Source organism: Chrysemys picta, chromosome 25 (genome assembly GCF_011386835.1).
Source record: "Chrysemys picta bellii isolate R12L10 chromosome 25, ASM1138683v2, whole genome shotgun sequence".
NCBI lineage: Eukaryota > Metazoa > Chordata > Testudines > Emydidae > Chrysemys > Chrysemys picta.
Window position 1 is genome coordinate 10,166,917 of NC_088815.1, and position 14,505 is coordinate 10,181,421.

The window sequence follows — 14,505 nt, forward strand, 5'->3', positions numbered from 1 at the left end:
CGTTCAACCTGTCCTACCTGAGATGCCTTGTGGAGACTAGGAGTGTAGCTATTATTGGTCCTATCACACACAGCCTGCGCCGCAGGCCCAGATCTCTCTAGCAGCTCTCTTCGGAGCATATTTGTTAGTCAGGAGAGGAACCGGAGGAGAAGGAAGAAAGAATCAGCTGTCTTTGGTAGCAGCAAGTATGATTGCTCTTCTCAGGCAGGTACCCCCCACCCCTACTCTGACGTTCTGCAGGAGATGTCCCTTGCGATGGAGTAGGCTCATTGACGTGAGTCACAGCCATGATCCTGCTAGCCTGCTTGTCGAACTCTGAACCAGCAGAGCCTCCGCAGCTTGGGACAGCAGGAGCCCTTGGAAGTGAGTCAGTCCAGGCCGGGTCTATTGTGGTTTCTTCGCTTTCGTTTCGTTTGAGCTGCCGAGTGAGTCTGTCACCCACCGCCCTGGCTGCGAGCAGCCTGAGGGAGATGGGATGTGCCCCTCACACACCCATAGAAAGGGTGCAACCAAGTCGCATTGCTAGATGATTGTTGCCAAGACGGGTTAGTTGCTCCGTAGGAACAAAGGAGCATAGACATTGCCGTACGTAGGGCTTGTGGAAGTGGACAGTTAGTGACTGGCATGCTAGTAGCGCTGTAGGTCTCTAGTGCATTCCGACCTACTCCTGTAGGTCAATGCGCACTAGGGGATTTTTAGCGCGCACAGCAGGGTCCACACGGTCAGCTAAGCGCACAGCACGCATGTGCGCCCGAGATTTACCCTCCAGCTGGCGCGCAATAACTCTCCTTCTAGACAAGCCCTTGGATCGTAAGCTCTTTGGGGGCACAGATCATGTTTTATTATATGCATGCACAGCACCTAGAACAATGGGGCTCTGGTCCAGGACTGGGGCCCCTGGGTGCTACCCCAATGCAAGTCATCAAGTAGATTCCTAGATTACATGTCCCCTGTGCTCCATTCCTCAGCTGAATTCCTCCTTCCTGGAGGTTCAGGTCCTGGCCTTTGATCAGCACTCACTGTCAGAGCTTGCTAGCAGCTTCCCAGAGTCTCTCCTGGCTCCACCCTTTACTGTTCACAGATGGAGTGCCGAATTCTTTCCCTCTCCCCCTGCAGCCCCCTTCTACCCTGGGCTTCCTCCCTTTCTGGTAGCCACCCCGCTTCTCCCTCAGCGGGAACTCATCAGGTGGTGTCCCTTTAAATACTTTGGGAGCCCCCTAAATGCCCTGCCCTGTCTTCTATTACAGAAGCCACCAGCTCCTAACAGAGAAGTTCTGCGCGTAAGTAACTAGGCCTTGTAGATTGTTAGTAAACAGGGTCATTTGGAACCCAACTGTGTCCATTTGGTGTGTCCATATTCTCACTAATGTTCTTTAGGCCTAAACCAGAGGTTTCCAGTTTGTTTTTTTGCTCACCCTCCACCTTCTCTGTGGGAGTCACATGGCAGCCCAGGGCCCGCAACTCCCACCTGTCCAGGGCAGAAAGTGACTGACCAAGGGGAGCGGGCAGTTTGCACTGGGGGCAGCGGCAGGACCCGGATCGCTCCATCTCTGGAGAAGCCCAGGGCAGCATGACGTGGAGTAGACCAGGGCTCCTCGCCGTCCCTTCCCTCTGCCCAGAGCCTCTCACGCCTCTGGGCTCCAAAGGGTCTACAATACGAGGAGCTGCAGCTGGCTGGGGGTCCGAGCCAGGACAGCAGCAGGAAGACTAATCAGGGAGTTCCCAGCAGCCAGGGCGGGGACAAGGGGGAGAGCAGCAGGCTGGGGCAGGACAGGGCGGGGCTGTTTTCTCTGGTGTGAATCGTGGAGCAAAGCCATTGGTATTACAAGGGGAATTTTTCTGTGCGAAATATTTGTTGGTGAACCACACAGATTTGGCAACAGTGAAACATTTCCCTATTTTACCAGATTTTTTTTTCCTGTTGAGGAGAAAACGACAGTATTCTGAAAAAACGGAAAGTTTGTTTGATTTTCTAGTCAAAGTGATTTGAATTTTTTCGGTTCAAAACAACTTTGTTCTGGGATCTCCTTCAAATGGATTTTTAAAAATGCAAATGTCTTAAAAAACCCTCCATTTATTTTTTTAACGTTTCAATTTCCAAAAATTTCAACAAAAAATGTCAACCCAAAATCTTTTTTTTTTTTTAAATTGCGTGTGAACCAAAAAAATCTGTTATTCCTACTGCTCTCGTAGTTACAGTTTTACATCCGAGTATTTGCAATGATTTCCGCTCATACACGTGCTCTGGGCCATACAAGGTGCACTAAGAAGCACTGTTCATTTAAGTATGCAAACTTTGTCTGACAAATTCAATTTTTTTAAAATCACAATACAGGGGAGGTGGAAATATTTATCATAAAAGATCTATTTTATACCTCTCTTTGCAGGGTGGGATGGGAGGGGAGACAACTCTTGAATGCTTTATTTATGGGAATGCTGCAAATTACCGTAATAAATTCCTTTACTAAGCTGTTTCAGCTACTAAAACAATGTTCTTTGTGGGTGAATAACTTTTAATTTGAATGTTCTAGTATTCAGCAGAGTGAGGTAATGGATTAGCAATTGCCTGAATTGTAAATGTCATCTTGGTATAATTAGGGTGATTATTGTTAACCAGTGGAGTTTAGTATTTATCTGTCACCGGGTGAGAGTATATAACAAAGCCCCAATTAGTTATAAATGGAGGTGGGTGGTGGGAATAGAACACAGCCGCTGAATTGCTATTTTTGTTTTAAATTCGTTTGACTGTTTATTTGATTTGAACCATTCCCCGCTAGTGCGATCTCATCCCAACAAAAGGGTGCATGAATCAGGTGAAAACATCAGACGCTGTGTGTGCAAGGCCGTGAATTACAATGTCGGGGAGGTGGGCGTGAAGCTGATGTAGTGGCGGATTCCCACTCGCAAGGAGAAAAGCAGACATTTCTCAGTCTGGCGGAGGCTTGTTTCCGATGATAGTGGTTCTCTCTTCCGTTTCCTTTAAAGTCTCAATGGGAGGATGAGCGAGAGCCTTATCAATCTTCTCTGCTATGCTATCAAGATGACTCACCATCCCCTCTACTCTACTAATGACACCAGCCTGTGTCACCCCTCTGCCCAATTATCCAATGAAGACCTTCATGCTTTCTCCCTCATGGTGGAATTTACTGGCCAAGGAGATGGAAACAAGGGTAAGAGAGTAATGTGATATAGCACATAGTGGCAAAAATGCATCACAAAACCACCGATAGACCCGAGATACATCAATGGTATTTTTATCCTGTGGGCAGATGAACTAAACTCCCTCAGATTTCCACCACAACTTCAACCAGCACCACTCATCCATTAAATTCTCTCTAGAACACTCCCACACCACCATCAGCTTCCTGGACACTACAATCATCTCCAACAGTGGAGCCCTATAGCCACTCCAAATATACCAAGAAATCTGTTATCTATAGCAAGGCACTCAGATACCCCAGAATATGCTCTAAGGAGAAAGTCCAGGATACACACTTAAAAACCACCTTCACCAAATAAGGACACTCCAGAGAAGTAGATGGCATCATGAAATGGGCCACCCAAATATCCCGAGAACCTGCTTCAATACAGAAAAAAAATACTCTGACCACACACACCCCTAACTGTCATCTGCCACCCCACACTGAAATCCATATGGGGTATCATAAAACCCTACTCAATGGGGACCACATCCTGAAAGAAATATTTTCCAAACCTCCTCTTCTGGCCTTCAAACAACCCCGCAACCTTGTCAAGCTCATCATCAGAAGTAAGCTCCCCTCTGACCAGGACGCACCAAATCAAAGTGCCACCAGACCCTGTCATAACAGATGCAAAACCTAAAGACATATCTCCACTGCTACAATGATCAACACCCCCCACAACAAATCTGTCAAGATTCATGGGTCCTACACACGCTATCACAACATGTGGTGTACCTCACCCAGTACACTAAATGCCCCAATAACAATTATGTGGGTGAAACCAAACAATCTTGAATGAACTCACACAGAAAAATGATAAAAAAAACAAAAATACCATATGACCCATGGGCAAACACTTGTCATGAAGCGATCACGCATATCTGACCTCTCAGTCCTCATCCTCAAAGGAAACCTGCCCAACACCTTCAAAAGATGAGCCTGGGAGCTTAAATTCATAACTTTGCTAGACATGGAAAATCATGGTTTTAAGATGCTGAATTTATGGCTTATTACAACAATATATAATCCACCAACCCCCCTTTTTTTGTCCGATGACTACGGGGTGTAAATGGGCCACTTCATCTTGAGTGGTCCCTTAGATGTGTGTTAATTACTTATGATAAACCATCTGCTCCACCTTGCCTTTAGCTGTGACACTCTGGGTATGTCGACACAGCAAAGAAAAAACTCACGGCTGGTTTTTCTTTGCTGTGTAGACTTGCCCTCTGAGTACCTTTCCCAGACCTGAAGAAGAGCTCCATGTAGCTCAAAACCATGTCTCTTTCACTAATAGAAGTTGGTCCAATAAAAGATATTACCTCACCCACCTTGTCTCTCTAATAGACCAACACTACACAGCCTGGTCTACTGTTGCTAACGCTGGAGCAACAAGGGAGAAATTGCCTAGAAACTTTCGGCGTAGACAAGGCCTTAGAATCCCTGGAGGTATGTCTACATTGCAATAAAAAATGACTGTGGCACAGATCTCGGAGCCTGGGCTGCAGGGCTAAAACTTGCCGTGTAGACATTCAGGCTCAAACTGGAGTCCGGGCTCTGAGACCAGTCCACAGCCTGAGACAGCTGACCTGGACCCGGCCCAGCTCAGCCCCGGGTCTTTTATTGCAGTGTAGATGTACCCTTACAGTCAAATGAGCCAGATTCAGGGGTGATGAGCAAATGGGTAGTGTGAATCTAAGCCGGAAATCTGAGCTGGTGTACCATTCATGACAAAGGGCTGGAAGAAGGTATAAGTTACACCAGTGTGTACTCACCTCTGAATTTAGGCCTTTTTTAGGTCCATGGAATGTAAATTATGCCAGTTTGAAGCCTTTGCATCACCCACTTCTTAATGCAGAACTTCCATTGCCTTTCAGAATTTAGCCCTAAAGGATCTGATCAGAGGAGCACAAGAATTTCCAGACTGAATCAGATCAATGGTCCTTCTAGGCCACCATCCTGCCTCCAACAGTGGCCAACACTAGAAGCTTAAGAAGAAGGAGTAAGAATGGCTGTTATGGACAATTATGGGACAGCCTGTCCATAGGGGAAGTTTCTTCCTAACCCAAGGCAGTTATTGGTTGGCTTATGCCCTAAACCAGGAGGGTTAATATCTCTTATAAGTGTTCATCTAGCCTAATGTAACTCTGGACGTTCTTATTACTCACATACATTTCTAATCCTTTCTTTTAATCTTGATAAGCTCTTGGCTTGAATAACATCAGTGGGAGTTTTGCCAGAGCAAAGACTGAGATCAGATTCTCAGATGTTACCAAAAGGTTTTTTTTTTTTTTTTTTTTTTTTAAAAGATCGAAGAGGAAGTAGACAGAAAAATGTCCACGTTGTTGCAGTGGCAAAAGCAGTCAGAGTAACATTGTAAGTTCAAGGTGAATATTTCTTCTTGGGGCTTTTGAGGATGTTCCTACCTGGAAACTGCTTTTTCCGATTATCTAAATGACGGATTAATCAAGTGTCCAGGGAAATGTTTCCACATCCAGACACAAATGACAGCGGCAGCGCTAAGCAAGGCCGTCAAGGGGTGAGAAATGATGGGGGAGGGGGGAACAGAGCTGATAGGAAAATAAAAGACTCAGTTAAGAGGCGTCTCTCTGGGCTGACCCAGATCTCACCCAGGAGGGATTAAAGAGGTTCCAGAGGCAGAGTGGACCACACATTTTATTAGGCTTAATTTAAAGAGTTTATACCTTTTTAATAAATTTAACAACATGGTTAATCTGAATCCAACCAGTTGCTGTATTTTATAGGAATTGGGTAGTATCCCTTTAAATAGTTTGGGAGCTCTCTACTGGGGCTCACTGCCTTCTATTGCAGAAGCCACCAGAAGGTAACAGAGCAGCTGTGTATATATGTAGTCTATAGCAAGCTTGGAATAGCTATTAAACATTTAAAACCCCTTTATAACGGGGTGGCCAGACTTACAGATCCTCCAAGATGCATATGATAATCTTCAGAAGTTCAAGAGCCGGGCGCCCCTGCTGGGGCTCGGGACTCCAGCCCCATGGGGTACCCAAGCCCCACCAACCTGCCGCGGGGCAGAAAATCTGAGTGCCCGTCCCCACTCTGGTAGGCAGAGAATAGGGGGAATATTGGGGGGGGGGCTCACAAGCTACACTTTAACTGTAAAAGAGCATGTGGCTCATGAGCCGTGGTTTGCCCACCCCTGCTTCATAAGATACTTATAAACATACCCTCCACCCAAAGTCTGTGTTTGCCCTGGGCAAGGGGCTCATTAGAGTGGACTGCCAGGTCCGCAATAGTTAAGATTAAGAGCAGCTTTCTGTTTAAATACCAGAATGGGTTTGCTTTTCAGTCAGCCTCAGTCCAGACCGTGGCTGTGAACTGGTGGATTCTCACCAGCCCCAGGGAGTTTAGCAGATGATCACTGAAGCCCCCTATCTCAGAGCTCCAAGCATCACTACACCATTGCTTGCTGGGCCAGGCTGACCTCACCATCCCAGCAGGGCAGGGGAAGGAAACCAGGGAGAATGTAGCAGCTCTCAAAAGGGGTGTATCTGATTTCAGTTAATTGGCATCTACACCCAAAGCCTTTAGTCCCCAAAATTTCCTAGAAAGGCAGCACCAGCCTGTACCCAACTCTCCCCAAACTCAGTACCTTTATTTTCCCTCCAAAGTGTTCCCCTCGCTTTCTGGAGCTGTTTTCCCCTTAGCTCTCCTTCACCTTGCCCTGGAAAGGGCTAGCGCTGGCTTATATAGACCCCAGGCCGCTCCCACTCCCAGCAGCTTCTGAGAGGATTGGTTAATTTGAGTCAGCTGCTTGGGGATTTCCCCCACCCATGGGACCAGTCACACAGTCAGGGTGGTTTTAAGCCATGGCCTGAGTTGTGGGAAGTATCTTGGCACAGCGCCTGGTTCCTAATGGGGTGACCCTCGGCGCTCCCACAATGCAAATCAAAAAGATGCTTCATCTCTTTGGGCCTCAGTTTGCCATCTGTAAAATAGGGATAAGTCTCTCTTTCTACCATCCTTTGGTTTGTCTTGTCTATTTCGATTGTAAGCTCTTCAGGGCAAGGACTATTATATATGTACTGCACTAATGTATATGTACAGCACCTTGCACAAAGGGACCTCAATGTTGGTTGAGGCCTATAGGCCTTATTACAAAATAATAATAATAATGAGTGTTGCCAACTCTTGTGATTTTATCACAAGTCTCATAGTATTTGGAGCGGGGGTTTAAAGCATCCACTCCTGGAGTCGTGATTATATCTCAGCTTTCATTTATAAAATGAAAAAAGTACATTTCTGGCCTTCTTGGTGGCAGAGAAAAGCTGGAAACCATGAACCCAATATTTATTATTTTAATAAAAACTTGTGAGTCAGTCTCATGAGTTTTGAACATTTAGGGTTAGCAACACAGATAATAATTAGACTGGAAGGACAAGATTTTTATCGGTAGATGTTGATTTCACTGCACACACAAAACCGATGGAAATATTATCAAAATTTACTGATAGGCAAGATCAGAAAAATGTGGCTTGAGTACTTATTAGAGGTTGATTTAAGGCTATGTAGTCATGTGACGTTAACAGCTTGCGTTTTAACCGTTGTAAAGCTTTTACTTTTTGAATCGCAAGTCTACCGTCATGAAATAACGTTTGTCTGACACCCCTCTCCACTGTCGGATGCCCCCTATAATTTCCCACAACTGTGAAAATCACAACCTGTGATCACTGACACGATTTTAAACGTCATTGTGAACATTTTAAATTGACACAAATAAAAAAAGCTTAAAAATAAACGTCAACATCACCCATCAAAAAAATAAAAATTAAATCATGCCAAGCCTGATCAGAATGAATGGCTTGCGGCCGCCAGAACCTTCTGGGGGATGGATGGCTGCAGGTCGGGGGATCTCACTGGGGTCTCCTGAATGCTGGTGTTCTCGTGGTGCCTGTGTTTAAGGGTGCAGTCTGCACTGCCCCTGTCACTTGTACCCACCGCAGGCACCAGCTCAGAACTTTGTTTGCCTTGCTCCTCCACGCCCACTTTGGGGAGCCCAGTGTGATTAGACTGATGGAAGCCTTGTACTCCCTGGGTGAAATTCATCCCGTCCGGCCCAGGCACTGGCTGGCTGCCTAGCAAAATGGGTAGAACTGGGCTCCGGAGGCTGGAAACCAGAGCCAAGGGTTGGAGCTGAAGTCAGGAACCGGAGCCAAGGGTCAGAGCCAGAGTCAAGAGCAAGGCAGGATTCATTTGGAGCAGGGCTGGAGCAGGATCAAAGCAAGGCACGGGCAAGACCATAACAGGGCTGGAGCTGATGCAGGGCAGGAGCAAAAAGAGAGCGGGTCGAAGCACTGAGCAGCCAGCGACCTGCTGCTGAGCTTAAAAGTACGCCGGCCGGCTCCCCTCAGCCAATCAGGCGGTTCGGCCAATCCAGCAGTCCTTCCACAACCCAGCTAAGCTCATTCATCTGTCTGGGCTGGCTAGACCTCAGGTGAAGGGGCCCAATCCTGCCAGCCCCTGTGCGGGGAGCCAGCACTAGGCCCATGGCCACGTCAGTCCCACTTAGCCACTATTACAGCACAGACTCTTCGGGTATGTCTACATTGGAGCTGGGAGGTGTGCGTCCCAGCTCAGGTAGGCAGGTATGTCCTCGCTGCACTCAAGCCAATGCCTCAAAATAACAGTGTGTCTGCCGTGGCACAGCCAGCTACTCAGGCTCACAGCCCTCCCAGCTCAAATGTAGAGGTACCCTTCATCTCCATCCTCTCTGCGTAAGGACCTACGTTACACCAGGACCCTGTGCAGGGACCCCAGGGAGCAAAGCACTACGTATCCCCTCCCCATTGTGCAGAGCCAATCGCAATCTCATCCAAAGAGGGGACTAGAAAGGTGGGTCCTTTTAAGGCCACTGTACATTAAAACGCCCAGCACGGTCGGCAAGATCAGTGAACAGCGTGTGCTCTGTTGCCGTGTATGGTGTTGGCAACGGAGCCTGGGTGGGTGGATACACCTCCAACAAGACAGCACAGGCACCGCTTCCATTGTAAACTCCATAAAGCTTGTAAATGCTGCTCAAGCCTAACTTAGATCCCAGTTATAGCTAAAACAAGCCCATAAATCCAGAGCATTTTTGCAAATACATCCAAAGCTTTGCATTATTTACATGCATTTGGGGCTTACAAATTTGCAAAGATTTGCCAGTGCAAACATTTTTTCCTCCTCCTCCCCCGTAAATACTCTTCTGCTAGTCCTTCCAAGGAAGAATGCTCTGGACGGGGTAAGAAAAAAAATCTATAAAAGTTTTATGGAAATCGTCAAAGAGAAACATTTTTATAGAGAAACAGGATGGCTTTTTTTTTTCTCTTTGGCATCTGTGGAAAGGTCAATACCGTTTCTAGAAAACTTTCAGTGGTGGAGGTTTTTTAAATGTATCCCAATGAACTCAAATCCATTCACTTTCCATAGAAAACTTTCTAAGGCATTTCCGAATGGAACGGGGGAATCAAAAGGCACCTTTTCAAAGTTAGAGCCCAGTTGTACTCCAGCTCTTGCTGGTGTAAATCCAGTGTTGGCATCTCTTGTGATTTCATCCCACGTCTCTTGATATTTGGTGTTTTTTCTTAACGCCCCAGCGCCGGGATTCATGTGGTTATGTGAGACGTTCACAATTCTGTAAATCCAGAGTGTCTTCAGTGGAGTTACTACCGGTATCAACTTAAAGCAGCTCTATTGACTTCACTGGAGTTGCTCTGGATTTATACACACGTAAATGGGAGCAGAATCTGGTTCTTAAAATATAAAAGTCTGCTCCGGCTCCCATTGAGAGTTGTGCCATTGACTTCAAAAGAATCAGGATCAGGCCCAAAATGAGCTACAAGCCAGAGCTTGGAACAGTTCCTGCTCAGTGATACAGGAACAGACATGTCAGAGACACCACCTACTAGACCCTGCCTCTTTCCTGACTGCAGCCAACCCGAGAGAAAACAGAAGTTACACTAATGAGCTGAGCAAGAAAGTTGACTCAGCAGCGCTCTTTTAATGCATGATAATCCCTGATCCCAATTTGCTTCAGTTTATTACACATCCCTGTAAATTGGGCTGATAGAAACATCACGGCAATGCAAAGAGCCAGGCCTGCTTCTGATCACACTTACAGCTCTGTCATCCCATTGATGGCCTTACCTTCCAGATTTACAGCTGCGCAAACCAGGCCCACTGAATTTGAAACTGACCGACATCACACTGAGCAGCTCCTCTTCCTAGTACCCTCTCCTAGCCAGGAGAAGCTCCACTCTGCCCTATGCTATGTGTTACTGTCACCTACAGTCTCACCTGGCCCCCGTTGTTGTAATAACTGAGCAGCTAACATATATTAACGAATATCACTTCACCACACCCTGTGACAAAGATAAGGATCGGATCAGCATCCCCTTTTTACATATGGGAAACTGAGGCACGAGACAAATTAAGGCTGATTTACAAAAACAATTTTAGGTGCACCGTTCCCATTAAAACGAATAGGAATCAGGCAGCCAAATCCTGTGAGGTCACACAGAGCTGGGAATTGAACCCAGAATGCTACTTCAGCATCCTTTCTTCCTCTGCTGGGTATAATGGCTATGGTGAGGACAAGGAGCATGGGGTAAGTTAACCTGCAGGCAACAAACCCTGCCCCTTTCGACTATGCCCTTCTGTGATTTCCTTCATCGCTGATCTGAGGACCAGTATCTCTGCAATATTTCAAAGGGGCCACATAACAGGGGGGCTTGCCCCTGGACTGAGCCAGCCATGACTGCAAAAGGAGTCCTACCTGAGAGGAATCAGGGGATGCCGATATAGACGGAAGCAGGAAGCTACGGGGTGGAGGTGGGGGGGCAGACAGAGGAAGGAAACCTCAGCCAGAAGGCTAGGCACCTGCTGAGCAGAATAAGGCCTCTGTGGAGGACAGAAGCTTAGGAAGTGGGTATGAACTATGAGGCTACTATGATGGACCTTGCATGCGGGACACTAAGGACCACTTTGAATTACTTTGGGCTACTGACCCTGTTGCAGGGAAGGGCTAGTGATAGCCCTGAGAGAGACGACACCACTCCCAAGGGCTCTTGAAAAGAGGGAACAGAGGGAGGGCCGTGCAGAAAAACCATGGGACTCATGGCGAGCGGCCACCCAGCTACAGGCCAGAATTAGGGCCGCCAGATTCCATGCTGCATTCCCCCTGATGCCTGTGGGACTGCTGGTATATGCCCGCTTGCACCGCTGGCCAGAATTTGGCCCCAAAAGAGGAGGTGATGCAAATTGTAACGGTGCTCAAATAAATAATAATAATAATTAACAAGCCAGCATGCTCCGGACCACTGCTTTACATAGCATCTCCAGCAACCCAGCTCCACCTAGGACCATGCGGCTGCATTGGTACAGCATTGATCAGGGGAGTGGGAGGAGGCAGGGGAAGTGAGCCCCCTTGTGAATCCCCGACACTGCCTCCCAGTTGATGGGAAAACGCTGCCTGGATTACAGAAAACATTGCCTGCCTGTGCATTATTGAAATATGGTTTTTTGAAGCCCAGAGTGCACTATGCTGCTTGCATCTTGAGAAGCCAGACGAAACATTTTTTTTCCTTGTGCTTTGCCACTGCCACTTTGCTTTGATAATTTATTTTTAATAGTCCGGTTACAAATGAGATTGAAAAGGAAGCGCATTGCCCGAATGCTGAGAACATGCATTTCTGAGTCACATCGCTAGCTTTCCCCTCATGCCTCCTAGGCCTCTAATAAACTACAAAGTAACATTAAGAAAACACTAAAAACTCTTTATCTGTTGAGATTCAGGAATCAGTAGAGTGAGCAGTCAATAATTAATTCTGCATATTCGCCATACATCACTGCAGGCAGGAGACAGGCAAGGGAGGCTGGGAGTTCAAGTGCTCAGAATAAGGATTTCCAGATTCAGGTTGTTAATAAAGGAGGCCAAATAGACACATCTAGTGTTACATATTGGGCCAATGCTACGCTCCAAGTAGGACATAGGGGCAGTCAGAATTCATTCCACATCACTCCCAAACTTCTTTACTCTGCTATCAGTTTCATGCCCCATAGCTATTCACTGGGGGAGGACACATAGCCATCTTTCCCAATCCCTGTGCTCCAACTATCACATATTAAAAAAACCAACGATTTAATGGCCCCTGAAAAAAGGCGGGCCTGATTCACTTCAGTGCTATGCCAGCTTACCTCCAGCTATTTCAATGATGAATGAGCCCCTCGAACTTTGGCCTGTAACAGGCTCAATGCCTTTGACTCCCAATGATAGCAGTAGGGGGTAAAGATGCTCAGAACGGTGTAAGAAGAGCTCAGTCTCTACTGAGGAGAGCGATCAGGGTCTGACTCAAAACCCATTGCAGTTAATAGAATGACTTTCATGGACTGTGATGGGCTTTGCCACAGAGCCTTGAAGGAGGCAGTTTGGCCTAGTGGGTGGAGTAACGGACAGGGCCTTGGGAGACCTGAATTCTATTCTCAGCTCTGCTATTGGCCTGCTGGGTGGCCTTAGGCAAGTCACATCATCTCCCTGTGTCTCAGTTTCCCCATCTGTAAAGTGACCTCCTTTGTAAAGTGCCATGAGAGCTACTGATGAAAAGCACTAGATAAGAGCTTGATATTATTGAGAGCAAAATGTGGCCACCCCAGAGGTGACGCAGGAAAGGGAGACATGGTTCTGGCCTCACAGACTTATAATCTGGAATTTAGACATGGCACAAGTGAGTGTGAGGGCAGGTGAGAGAAGGGAGTGGAGCAGCAAAGGGATGGACAGGGATTCAGGAGATCGCTTTGATAATTTATGTAATATGTCGGCACACTCACGTTGATTGTGTGCCTTATTTTGAGAACCATTCATCCAAATCCAGGGGCAACTGAGAAAAACCAGTTGTAAACTGGATCCCAATTTGTAACTCTGGTCTGAATCGATGCAGAAGAACGGCAGGAGGGAGGTTGGGTTTGCAGTTAAGGCAATGACTTGTGACTCAGAAGACAGAGGTTTAGCTCTGCCCTAGATTCCCTGTGTGACAAATCACTTCAGGGCCAGATTTTGAAAGGTGCAGACGGGTGCCTAATGGGATTTTCAAAAGCTTCTATGCACCTAACTCCCATTGACACCAATGAGAAATGGGTAACCAAATACCTTGGAGGATCGAGCCCTAACTCCCACAGAAAATCAATGGGAATTAGGTAGCTGACTGTGATTTATGCCTTTCAAACTCTCCCCCATGGCTCCCGAGGCCAGAAGGGACCCATTATGGTCATCCAGCGTGACCTCCTGCACAGCAGAAGCCAAAGACCTTCATCCCACCAAAGAATCTATTATGCACTGGGGCCCTCGCTCGCACCCCCACCAGCCTGCAATCCTCCCCTGCAAGCCAGGTGCGGGTGAGAGGCGACGCTGACCCAGCAAATCATCAAGCCAACTTCCCCCAAGAGGGGGAGAAATGAATACAGAAATCATGCCGAGGTTAGAAACACCTACCTGGGGCTAATGACAGAGATGGCGCTCAGCTCTGGGGCGCTGAGAGGCTCTTGATGAAGGAATGGTACCATGCAGGTAAATGGTGCGGTTAGCCAATGGTTTGGGCTATGTGTTTATGTATTAGCTTCCTTGTGTAGGTCAGATGTCTTCCCAAGGGGGTTCCTGCTAATCTCCCTCTTAGGATCTCAATTACACACTCAACACAGATTAACAACAACTGCAAAAAAAAAAAAAAAAAGATAATAGAACAGTCAGAGCAAAAGGAAACCTCTGAGGAAAACACAGAGCACTTAGACCAGAACAAATAGCAACGGATTCACTGGGAAAGGAAATCAATGCGGCTGATATTTATTACAGTCTTTATGGAGGGAGATGGGACTCCAAACAGAGCCTTTTTAGAGTTCTGGTCCACTTGGGTTTAGTCATAAAAATAATGAGTGTGTGTTCAGCCTTTCATTATTGCTTCATGGCCACTACATTTTAATTAGAGTGAGGGGGGGGGGGGGGAAACACCAGCTAATTCATAATTTAGTATCTGTTCTGCTGCAAGCATCCATTCAATCTTCCAAAAGCAACGGTCCCTTTCATTCAGATTGGGTAGTCGCTGTTCAAACGGCCTTTTGATGCCACACATAAAGTGAAAACAAACAACCCAGCGAAGGGGAGAAGGGAGGGAGGGGGAGGAAGACAAACAATGCAATATGTAGAGAATCTAGAACAACATAACATCACACAACAGGAGGCAAAGCCTAACGTTAGTGGCTGTAATTCAACACACATTGGAGCAGACATCACAAA